The sequence below is a fragment of the Tupaia chinensis genome, unplaced genomic scaffold (assembly GCF_000334495.1).
Source record: "Tupaia chinensis unplaced genomic scaffold, TupChi_1.0 Scaffold144952_1, whole genome shotgun sequence".
Classification (NCBI taxonomy): domain Eukaryota; kingdom Metazoa; phylum Chordata; class Mammalia; order Scandentia; family Tupaiidae; genus Tupaia; species Tupaia belangeri.
The window spans coordinates 5,620,006-5,629,575 of record NW_006204812.1 but is presented as its reverse complement, the minus strand read 5'-3'; the positions used below and the strand labels follow the sequence as shown (position 1 = coordinate 5,629,575).

Genomic DNA, 9,570 nt, shown 5'->3' with positions numbered 1-9,570 from the left:
GTTCTATGAGGTGACAATAATGGCTCCTTTGAATGATAGAGTGCTGGTTTGAAGAAGGGATTTAGGGTAATAGAATTTGTGCCTTTCTTCAGAGAAGCGTTAGGGTTTGGTGGTTAAAAATAGGAGCTCCAGAGCAAGAAGGCTGGGGATTTTTACCCCAGCTCAGTCACACTGGCTGTGTGATCTGGGTCAAGCGATATACCCTCTCTGTGCTTTAGTATCTTCCTCAGTATAATAGAAATTATTTCTAATGGAGTTGTGAGAATTAACTAACAATACCTGTATAATCCGAAAACTGTACTAAGATCTGTGAAACATTCAATGAATGTTAGCACTTGTTTCAGATGTTGTTACTGAGGACTAGTTTGGTCAGAGAGTACAAATGGCTAACAACTTTCAGAATTTGTGCTCTGTAGTGGGTCTTCTAATCGCCACAGTGTGGTCACTCTGATGACCTTACTGCCTGGCATGCTGCAGAGTCTGGCATTCTGGTTCTGCTTGTTTCCAGGTCTGTGCCTCATTATTTACCTCTTTATAAGCAAAACCAATGTGAGTGCTCTGTCACTTTGCATGCCACGATGGGGGCCGACTGGAGCTTTGTAGCTTATCCATTCTGAAACCAAATAGCTGCCTTGTAAAAGCACTGTAGCAATCTTTAAATGCCCATAAATAAGAACTTGAGCATTTATCTCACATTGCGTGATCTGATCAAAGTAAACAGAAAGTCTTTCAGTGGAAGAGTAGAATGATGGCTGAGGGAAATGAAACGAAACAGGAGGGTCACCATGAATAGATGAAGAAACAAAGTGTGGTTGGTACAAGGAAAGTCAGCTTTCTGTACGGCATGCAAGGCTGCTTCCCATGGCTAGGGGCAGGTAGATGCTGCCAGCTAAGGTTCTGTGCCCCCGCTGAATCTTAGAAGCCTCTTCCCTATTGATTTCACTCCCTCAAAACTTCTAATTTCTGGTTTGCCATTTTTTCCCATAAGCAGCCAGGAGGCTATATTAAAACAATGAGTCATCTTTCATTGGACAATCAAAGTTTAATAGGAAACAGGGTTGAAGTCCATAAGACAAGGCAAGTCACCAAAAATTTCACCCACTAACTCAGTAAGGCTAGGTAGGGGAAAGTAAAACACCAGAACCAGCGATCTTCAAAATGCCAAAGATTAAAGGCTAATAGAATATCTTGGGGACAGCAGGTGGCATGGTGGTTAAGGTGCTGAACTCCCACATGGTCAACTGTGATTCAAGTCCTAGGCCCGGCAGATTGAAAATCACACTGAGCATGTGTGTGTGCAAGCCTATAATTCAAGGAGAGTATGAAGGAGAAGGAATTGCAGCATGTCCATCTCTTCTAGGGGTGATGCCTCACTTTCCCTCTCTGTCTCTCTCTGGCAAGTACACATACCCTGTGGCAAAAACTTAAATGGAAAAAAAGGAAAACAGAAATCTCACTCTCATGGTAGAAAGTGAATATTAGGAAATCACTTAAAAAGACAATGAATTATAAGAAATAAAAAAAAATTGTTGACATTAAAAGCTTAATGAATTCAGTCAATACCTTTCCTCATAGAGGAAGGAAGATAAGAACTGGAGAGACAGAGGAGGACAGGAGCCATGAAGATAGGGTAGAAGATATGATGATGTGATTGTTATCCCCCTGGGAACTCTCTTCTGCATCACCTCTGTGCACTATGTATCCCAATGCTGCATGAAGTCCTGAGCTCATGTCCTAGACCTCCCTGATCATGCTGAGCATGGGTATGTGTGCCCATACTGCAGCCTGGCTGGGACTAGGGGTGGATCACAGCTTGGGATCCTTTCGAAGCTGCTGTCTCTATATCTCTTTCTTACAGAAGAAATAAATATATAAGCTTTTAAAAAGATCAAATTCTTTTCCAATGACCCAAACTTGCTAGCACTTCTGAAATTCACACTTCTCTGGTGCAAAATTCTAGAAAGACCCAACCTTATAAATGGTTTGTTTGTAAGGAAGCTCTATAGTTTCTGACTTTGTTAGTGTTCAAAATATTGAAGCATATAATGGTTTACAATGGATTGTTTTCCTAAATACCCTCACGGATAGGTTTGCCATGGTGGCTGAAGAAGAGAGATCACCTGATGTCCATTTAAGTCACCATTTAAGTCCTATGACCTACCACCAACACATAAAGACCCTCAAGCTTAATTTCACCCTGTATTTTGGTTACAAATGTTTATCTCTTAAAAGCATTAGCATGATTTTTTAAAGATAGCTTTAGAACATGTTAATTATAAGCTTAAAATGTCAGCTTTAGAGAATGTCCCCTTGGGACTATCTCGGGGTTAGATCATGGAATCTGGTGTATCTTCAATTAAATGTGGTCCTCAAATCCTTGAGGGGAGCTGGAAGTTAAGTCATTACAGATGCCCATGGAAGGACTGAGAGATGGTAACAGGACACCATGGTAGAATGGTCACGATGAAGCAGCAGGATTGGTGGAGTAGTTGAAAAGCTGTTTGCCGGGACTGGTGTAAACGTAAGGAATATGCAGGTAGTTCTCTGGTTGTTTTATAAATGATTCATAAGTTAAGTCAGAGAAGAGGGGGTCAAAATGGCAAAGCAGTCATGTGTTTAGTGTTCTTGCTGAGCTAGGCTTGCCTAAGCCACCACTGGCAACTCCAGTCACATTTTCTCCCTCTCATTGAGGCTAAACACTGATAGGCTTTACTTAGCCTCCCTGAAATCTTCAAAAAAATAAGGGAAAGACTTATTGAGTGCTTTTATTTTCTAGGAGTATCTCTTAGAAGTTTGCCTACCAACTTGAGGATTCTAGAAATAAGTTTTAGAGGAGAAAAAGAAGGTTCTTCAATACATTGTGGGTGAGGAGATTAACCTTAGATTATAGTACTAGTATAAACTCCTTTCAATTAAATTTATCCAACACTTACTGTATACCCACTGGTATCCCCAGAATATACCAGCCTTAAGATGACCCTAAAATTAATAGTGAGAGCAACAGTTTTTTATTCAGTAACTTCATGCTCTAAAATCCCCTGGAATGCCTTTTCTTCCCAGAATCCTCTTCGCAGAGACATTAGAATGTGGTGGGAAGACCACAGAGACTTAGGAAGTAAATCCAGGTTCTGCTACTACCTAACCACATGACTCTGAGCAAGCTCCCTCACCACTCAGAACCAGTGTTATCATTTGCAAAAATGTAAATTACGTCTATTTTTGATTATAACTGTAGAGGTTAACTCTAATTTATATAAAGCAGCTGACAAATTGCAATATTCAAAATAGGTGATCAATCCAGAGTAGCTATCATTCTTGTGACTAGTTTTCCTATAAGAACAATTTAGCAGTTGCTGGTATGCTGCTCTTATGGCTCTCAAACTTCTCTAGTCTGTATGGAACTCTTTTTGCCACCACTCATAAGTTTCTCAAGTCTTAGAGTAGTTTTCCTAAAAAATTATATAATAGTTTCTCGTAAGTTTTTAAGAGATAATTAAGACTTCATGGTATAGTCATCCTATAACACAAAAGCTTGACATGAGTCACCTGTAAGCTACTTCAAGTGGAATTGCTGTATTTCATCTTAAGTATATTTCCTCTCTGAAAATCTAATGTTCCAAAATAGCTACCCTAAATCTTAATGTTTTTCCAATTCAAAGTGAATTTACTAATTATGCAGGATATCCCCAGACACTAAAGCAGTTTCATTTTGTTGTTGTTTCAAGGTGATACCCAGTGACATAGGCTCCCAACCTTCAATTCTCAGACCTCCTTAAATAATTTCTTCCAGAGGACTTAAATCTTAATAAAAATTTTAGTAGCATACAAAATGTCCCGGTGGCCCTCTGGTTTAAACAGAGAACATTCCCTATGCCCTTCCTCTGTGCCTCTCAGTTACTGTGTGAGGTTTTAGAGATGTAACATGAGTCATACTCAGTCCCCATTCCTCTGCTAACTCTTCAGCAGGGGCACCAAATACTCACCAGCTATATTGTTATTGATTTATGGCATATGTCAGAGCACAGTTAATTTCAGGTTCCCAAGAGATAGCTACAAGGGAAAAGTATATCAGGAAAGATCTTACAGAATAGGAAACATTCAAGTGGCCTTGGGTAGAATTTTGACTGGTCAGGAAGTATGATGATACTTTCAGGTTGGGGAATGAACTGTGCAAAGCTATGAGGTACAATTGCAAGGTACACTTTAGGGAGTGGCAAATGGTCTTACAATGAAAGAACAGTCATCACCTTTCTTTATAGTCATCTTGGCTTTTGAGAACAATAGGATACCTGTTTTGCATCTTGAGTATGGTAACAGACACACGAGTCTACATGAGTGGTAACATTGCAAAGATCTAGCTTGCACATGTGTGCAAACACACACACACACAAGTGAAAGTAACTGAGAAAATCTGAATAAGATAAGTGGGTTGTACGAATATTAAGAACCTGACTGTGGTATTGTACTATGGCAAGATATTGTCATTGTGGGAAATCTCTGCATTAATGAACCACTGAATTACGGAATCACTGCATTATTTCCTATATACTTACTTTCATGTGTTATTTTATAATAGCACAAATTACATGCTACAATAATCTCAAAACATGTTTAATTTTTTTAATGGGTCATAGTTTAAAAATATCTGAAAGCTATTTTCCTAATATACTTTCTTGTATGGAAGAAGCTGGAAAGTTAAAGGCATATTTTCTTGAGACCAGGATTCCGGATGTGATTTATGTTTTCCATGCACTCTCAGGATGTTGAGAAGATGGAAAGGTGAACACTGCCATGCAAGTACTGGATCACACACTCCCTCTCAAGTACACACCACCCAACCCAGCCCCAGGTTTGAGCAGACCATTCAGTATCCAGTCACTAGCTTTGCGGATGTGAAGAGGCAGTGCTGGGCACAATTACTTTTCATCAGTGCAGATGTAGCAGACAAGGTGTAGCCTAGTTCAAGAGAGCAGTGTACACTTCTTCATAATGGTTAAGACTGTGTTCCTAGGACCATGTCCCGGTGGTATTTAGCCAATTCTTAATCTTCCTGATGGTAGAAGATATAGTGACTAACTTTACAGGCCATTTCTATGGTGTTGCTCTGGGAGTCAGGAGTCCTGCCTAAATAAAGCCTTTCAAAGTTTTCTAAGCACACAATTCCCTACATCCTGTCCCTTTTGCTTAAAAAGAGCTAGAGTATGTTTTTGTTTTGATTTGTTACCTGTAACAGAATTGTCATGTTGATGCCCTGTGACTGTATATATCCATGATTCTACCACTGGAGTCTCTCTCTGGTGGGATGTCCTCTAACTAAAAGTCTAAGGGGAAAAAATAAAGAAGCAAAACATTTTAGGGACACAAAAATGCAAAATTATCTGTTGATGATAATGTATATGGAAACATCATTGACTGGACTAATTTCCAGTGTGTTCATGCTGGGGAAATTCATATTATATGCTATAATGATATACAGTGATTGAATGTAAAAAAAAAAACAAGAATAAAATTAAATTAAAAATATAAAAAGTTTTAAAAGATCCAAAGTTAGCCAAAGACATAGCATGGTTGGTGGGCCTCTCTAACAGCTAGAACCCTTTGAGTATTATCTGAAAGTGAAAAGGAAAAGAAAGAAACAGTAGGTTCTTGGTTACTGGCAATGTTTGATATTTTCACCGATATAGGGGTCAGAGTATTATTGATTACAGTATAGGTTAAAAGTTCTAGGGAGACTTTAGAAAAACCTGAATGTTGTTTCAAATTTCTAATACATTTAAATTCTTTGGCATTTTAATACAGATTTTTCTCTTAGTAAAAGTCTTGGTGAGATTGTGTGGTGTATCTCACAGGAAATTAAAAGCAGCTGAGAGATTTCGTAAACTCCTATCTACCTCCTTAGTGATATTTCTTTTCTCCATTCCTCACACTTTTAAGAAACACCCTTCACAGAAAATGGAACAAACTGGAAGTGTTTTCAAATCCAAGGGGAATGGATCAGCTGGGACTGCGCTACTGCAGTGACTTGAATTGTATGATGCGACTTTCATGTTAAAGAGGAAGGCAGGCAAGACAGCAGCACTCGCATTCCCTATGGCCTGAGCCACTCCATGCTCTTCCCTCTTTTCCCTTTCTCCCCACCCACCTTTCATCATCCTCAGAACCCATGTGTGTGAAAAGCAACAGAGGAATGTGGGTGGGTTGACTTGTATAATTAAATCCATGCTGCATCGTGTTCTTTAGAATTAATAAGGAATTCATCCCATTGAAACTCACCATGACATCTTCTCTCTGACTCAGATTTCTTTTTGCTTTTCTCTTCTTTCCTTGGCTAAAAGCATTAGACATGGGGTTATGGTTCAAATTAGCATCCTACATTTCTCTCTCTCTCTTTTAATTGAACTTTTCTGTTCAGTGAAGAGTGTAGTTTGTTTATATTTCGCTTTTCTCCCATTCCGTTTATCCACCATTGTCTTTCTTCTTTCTTCTAGAAAACATACTTTGGAAAGGAGAAAAAAAACTCTTCATCTTGCTTATGATCTTAAGGGTGGAGAACACACTGCTGACCATACCTTGACTAGCCAGGAATTATTCATCAAGGCTCTTTATTCCCTGATTCCATGAAAACTGTGCTCCCACATCTGTCCACTGAGGCTGAGTGAGCTGCATATGTGAGATTGTGAGACAGGAAGAAAGAGTGAACAAACAGTACGTCTAAGTTCCTGGGTCATGTTGCGAAACACCTTTTTATTGGGGGTAATAATTTGACTTCATTCCCTTATAAAAGTAGATTTATGTGATGGATATGTGATATATATTTTTCTGCCACCGTTCTTCCAGGATAGTGGTTGAGTCAGTTAGGATTAGATTCAACTAGAAGTAACATAAGACCAAAATAACAGCGGTTTGAACCTGATAACGTTTTCTCCTTGCTCATGTAGAAGACCAGCTGTAGCTGTCTAGGCTGGTGGCCCTGCTTCCTGAAGTCTTCCTCCATGATCCAAGGACCTTACAGCTCAGGCTGTGGCCCTTGGCTTCATGTTCCAATAGGGAAGTTACGATGTCTTCAGAACAATTTTATGGACCATGCAAGAAAACACCCCTTCCTTTTCTTTGAGTTTATTTATTTCTTCCATGAGACAGAGGAGAGAAAGAGAGAGAGAGACAGGGAGAGAGACAAAGGCACACCAGCAAAGGTTCCACAGCACAACCCATCCTTACCCTCAGCCAACCAGGAATAAGGGCAGGAGTGCTCACAAGGAGGTCTTGGGACATCAACCCAGGACTTTCCTATATGCCCTCAGCATCACAGAGGGTTGTCTTATTGCTGCACCACTGTGGCTAGTCAACCACCTCCATCCTTTGTAGGATCCCGACTTTTGACTACATGGAGTGCCTCACTCATGAGAGTCAGGGCTGTGGAGTGAGACTGATACAGGCTTGAGTGCGAGCTGTGCTGCCTATTGGATGTGCAAATTTGAACCCATCCCTTAACTTCTCAAAGTCTTTATTTTTCTCTTATGTACAATTGAATAATACATATCTTCTAGAGTAGATTGAGGCTAAAAGATCACAATACAAGTAAAAAGAATTGGCCCACTCATCTGCATGATAACAAATACTATGTTACAGAGTTTTTACATTTTTGTTCTTTTTTCTTTTTTCTTTTCATTTCCAAAGAAAATAAAACCCATGTTCAGAAACTGAAGATTTTCTCACAGTGAGGACATCCTCCCAGTGAGCCACGTGTTTCTTACAAGTCCTTCTCCCAAGTAGAAACATAATCGGATGTAAAGGCATCAACTTCAGTGGTTGTTCTACCTCCCATGAAGTAAGTCTTCGCTCTCCTGCTGCAGTTTTCATCTATGAAGGTATAGTGGCTCTCTCCTTCCAATGGGTATGTTTCTTAAAGTGTGGGTTGAGAGACACCTTGGTAGGTTCTAAACCCCCCTTGGTGGGTTATGACCGTTCTTTTTAATGAAAGAAGAAAATGAAATAGAATAGGTAGGAAAGAAAATAAGAATAAATCACAAATCATCAGTGTAACTTTTTCATAAAATGTACTTCGTAGGTATGTGTGTGCACATGTTTGTATGTTCTGGTCATGAGGTAAACTGTATTTCCTAAACTGAATCATGAGTCCTGAAAAAAAGAATAATAAAGTAGGAGGAATCACTTAATGTGACAGTAAAGCTTATTACATAGCTGCAGTATTTAATATAACATGGTATTTGCAGAGAGAGAGACACGAAAATCAATGGAACACAAGGATGAACCCAGAAATAGACCTCTAAAAATATGTCTAACGGATATTAAATAGAAGTCACAAAAAGAGTTCAAATGTGAGCCCCTAAAGTGGCCCAATAGTTATCTTATCTGCACCCTAAGTAGTTGTGAGGAGAATAGAGAAACCTCTGTGTGCCAGCTATCATATATCCCAAATAGACATTGGGACACAAACTTCTTTGAGAGCTATTTAGGTTCTGGGGACCAGCAGATAGCATAATGGTTATGGCACTGGACTCCCATGTAGTTGGCTATGGTCGAGTCCTGGGCCTTCTGGGCAGATGTGCATATGTGCTCAAAATCCAAAGAGGAGAATGGAAGAGAGGGGATTGCAGCATGGCCATCCCCCTTGGGGGATGATTTCTCATTTCTATCTCTCTGTCTCTTGGGTGAGTACACATGCTCTATAGCAAAAATCTCTCCATCTAATATATATATATATATACACACACACACACACATATGTGTGTGTGTATGTGTATTTAATTCCTGGAACATTTGGCCCAAGCCCAGATTTCTAGCCATTCACATGCCCCCTGATTTCTCCCAAATATTGAGACTTTAAGTCTCTGAAAACTTCCTGCTCAAATGCTTCCCTCCCAAGCTCTTCCCTCCCCTGGAACACACTCTCTGACTTGGCCCCACCCTATACCTCTGACAAATGATACCTCATCCATGCCAGCCAAGATCAGTTACCATCCTCTCTCTCAATGTCCTTCCTAATCTCACAATTCGTTGGAAGTACCTGCTCTCTTCTCTAGAGTTTCTTAATTCATACATATGCTGACTAGCTCATGTCTTAATTCTTTGGGTTTGTTTTGTTTTGATTTTCTTTTGCTTTTATTTTGCTTCATACTAGATAGAAGTTCCTCCATTACAGGACTTATTTGCTGAATTCTGTTTCCATAGATTTTTGGAATCTCTCCATATTCTTAAAATTATTTGTTACTTATTGAGAGGTTTCTCAAAAAAGTAGACAATATCTATTTTCGATAGGTGTGCTTTGAATGGGCAAAACTGTTATTCTGCAGGTTGAATTATAAAGAAATAATCTGTGCTTATAATCTTATGAAAAAACTGAGGTGAAAAGGATCCTTTCTGGGACCAGCAGTTGGCCTAATGGCTATGTCACTGGACTCCCACTTAGTCGACCATGGTTCGAATCCCAGGCCTGGTCGCTTAAACTCACGCCAGGCATGTGTGTGTGCATGCCCAAGATCCTGAGAAGAGAATGGAGGAGAAGGGATTGCAGCATGGCCATTCTCCCCTTTGGGGGGGGGGGCAGGG

At 39.7% G+C, this 9,570-nt stretch overlaps 1 long non-coding RNA gene across 1 annotated transcript in view; it reads left to right on the top strand.

Annotated features, from left to right (window-relative positions):
* Positions 1-7,849, top strand: part of LOC106733787 (uncharacterized) — a 20,779-nt gene extending 12,930 nt beyond the window's left edge. The window contains exon 3 of the long non-coding RNA XR_001369682.2: positions 7,678-7,849. This is a non-coding gene — a long non-coding RNA (uncharacterized LOC106733787). The remainder of the gene's footprint in view (positions 1-7,677) is intronic.
* Positions 7,850-9,570: the final 1,721 nt, after the last annotated feature.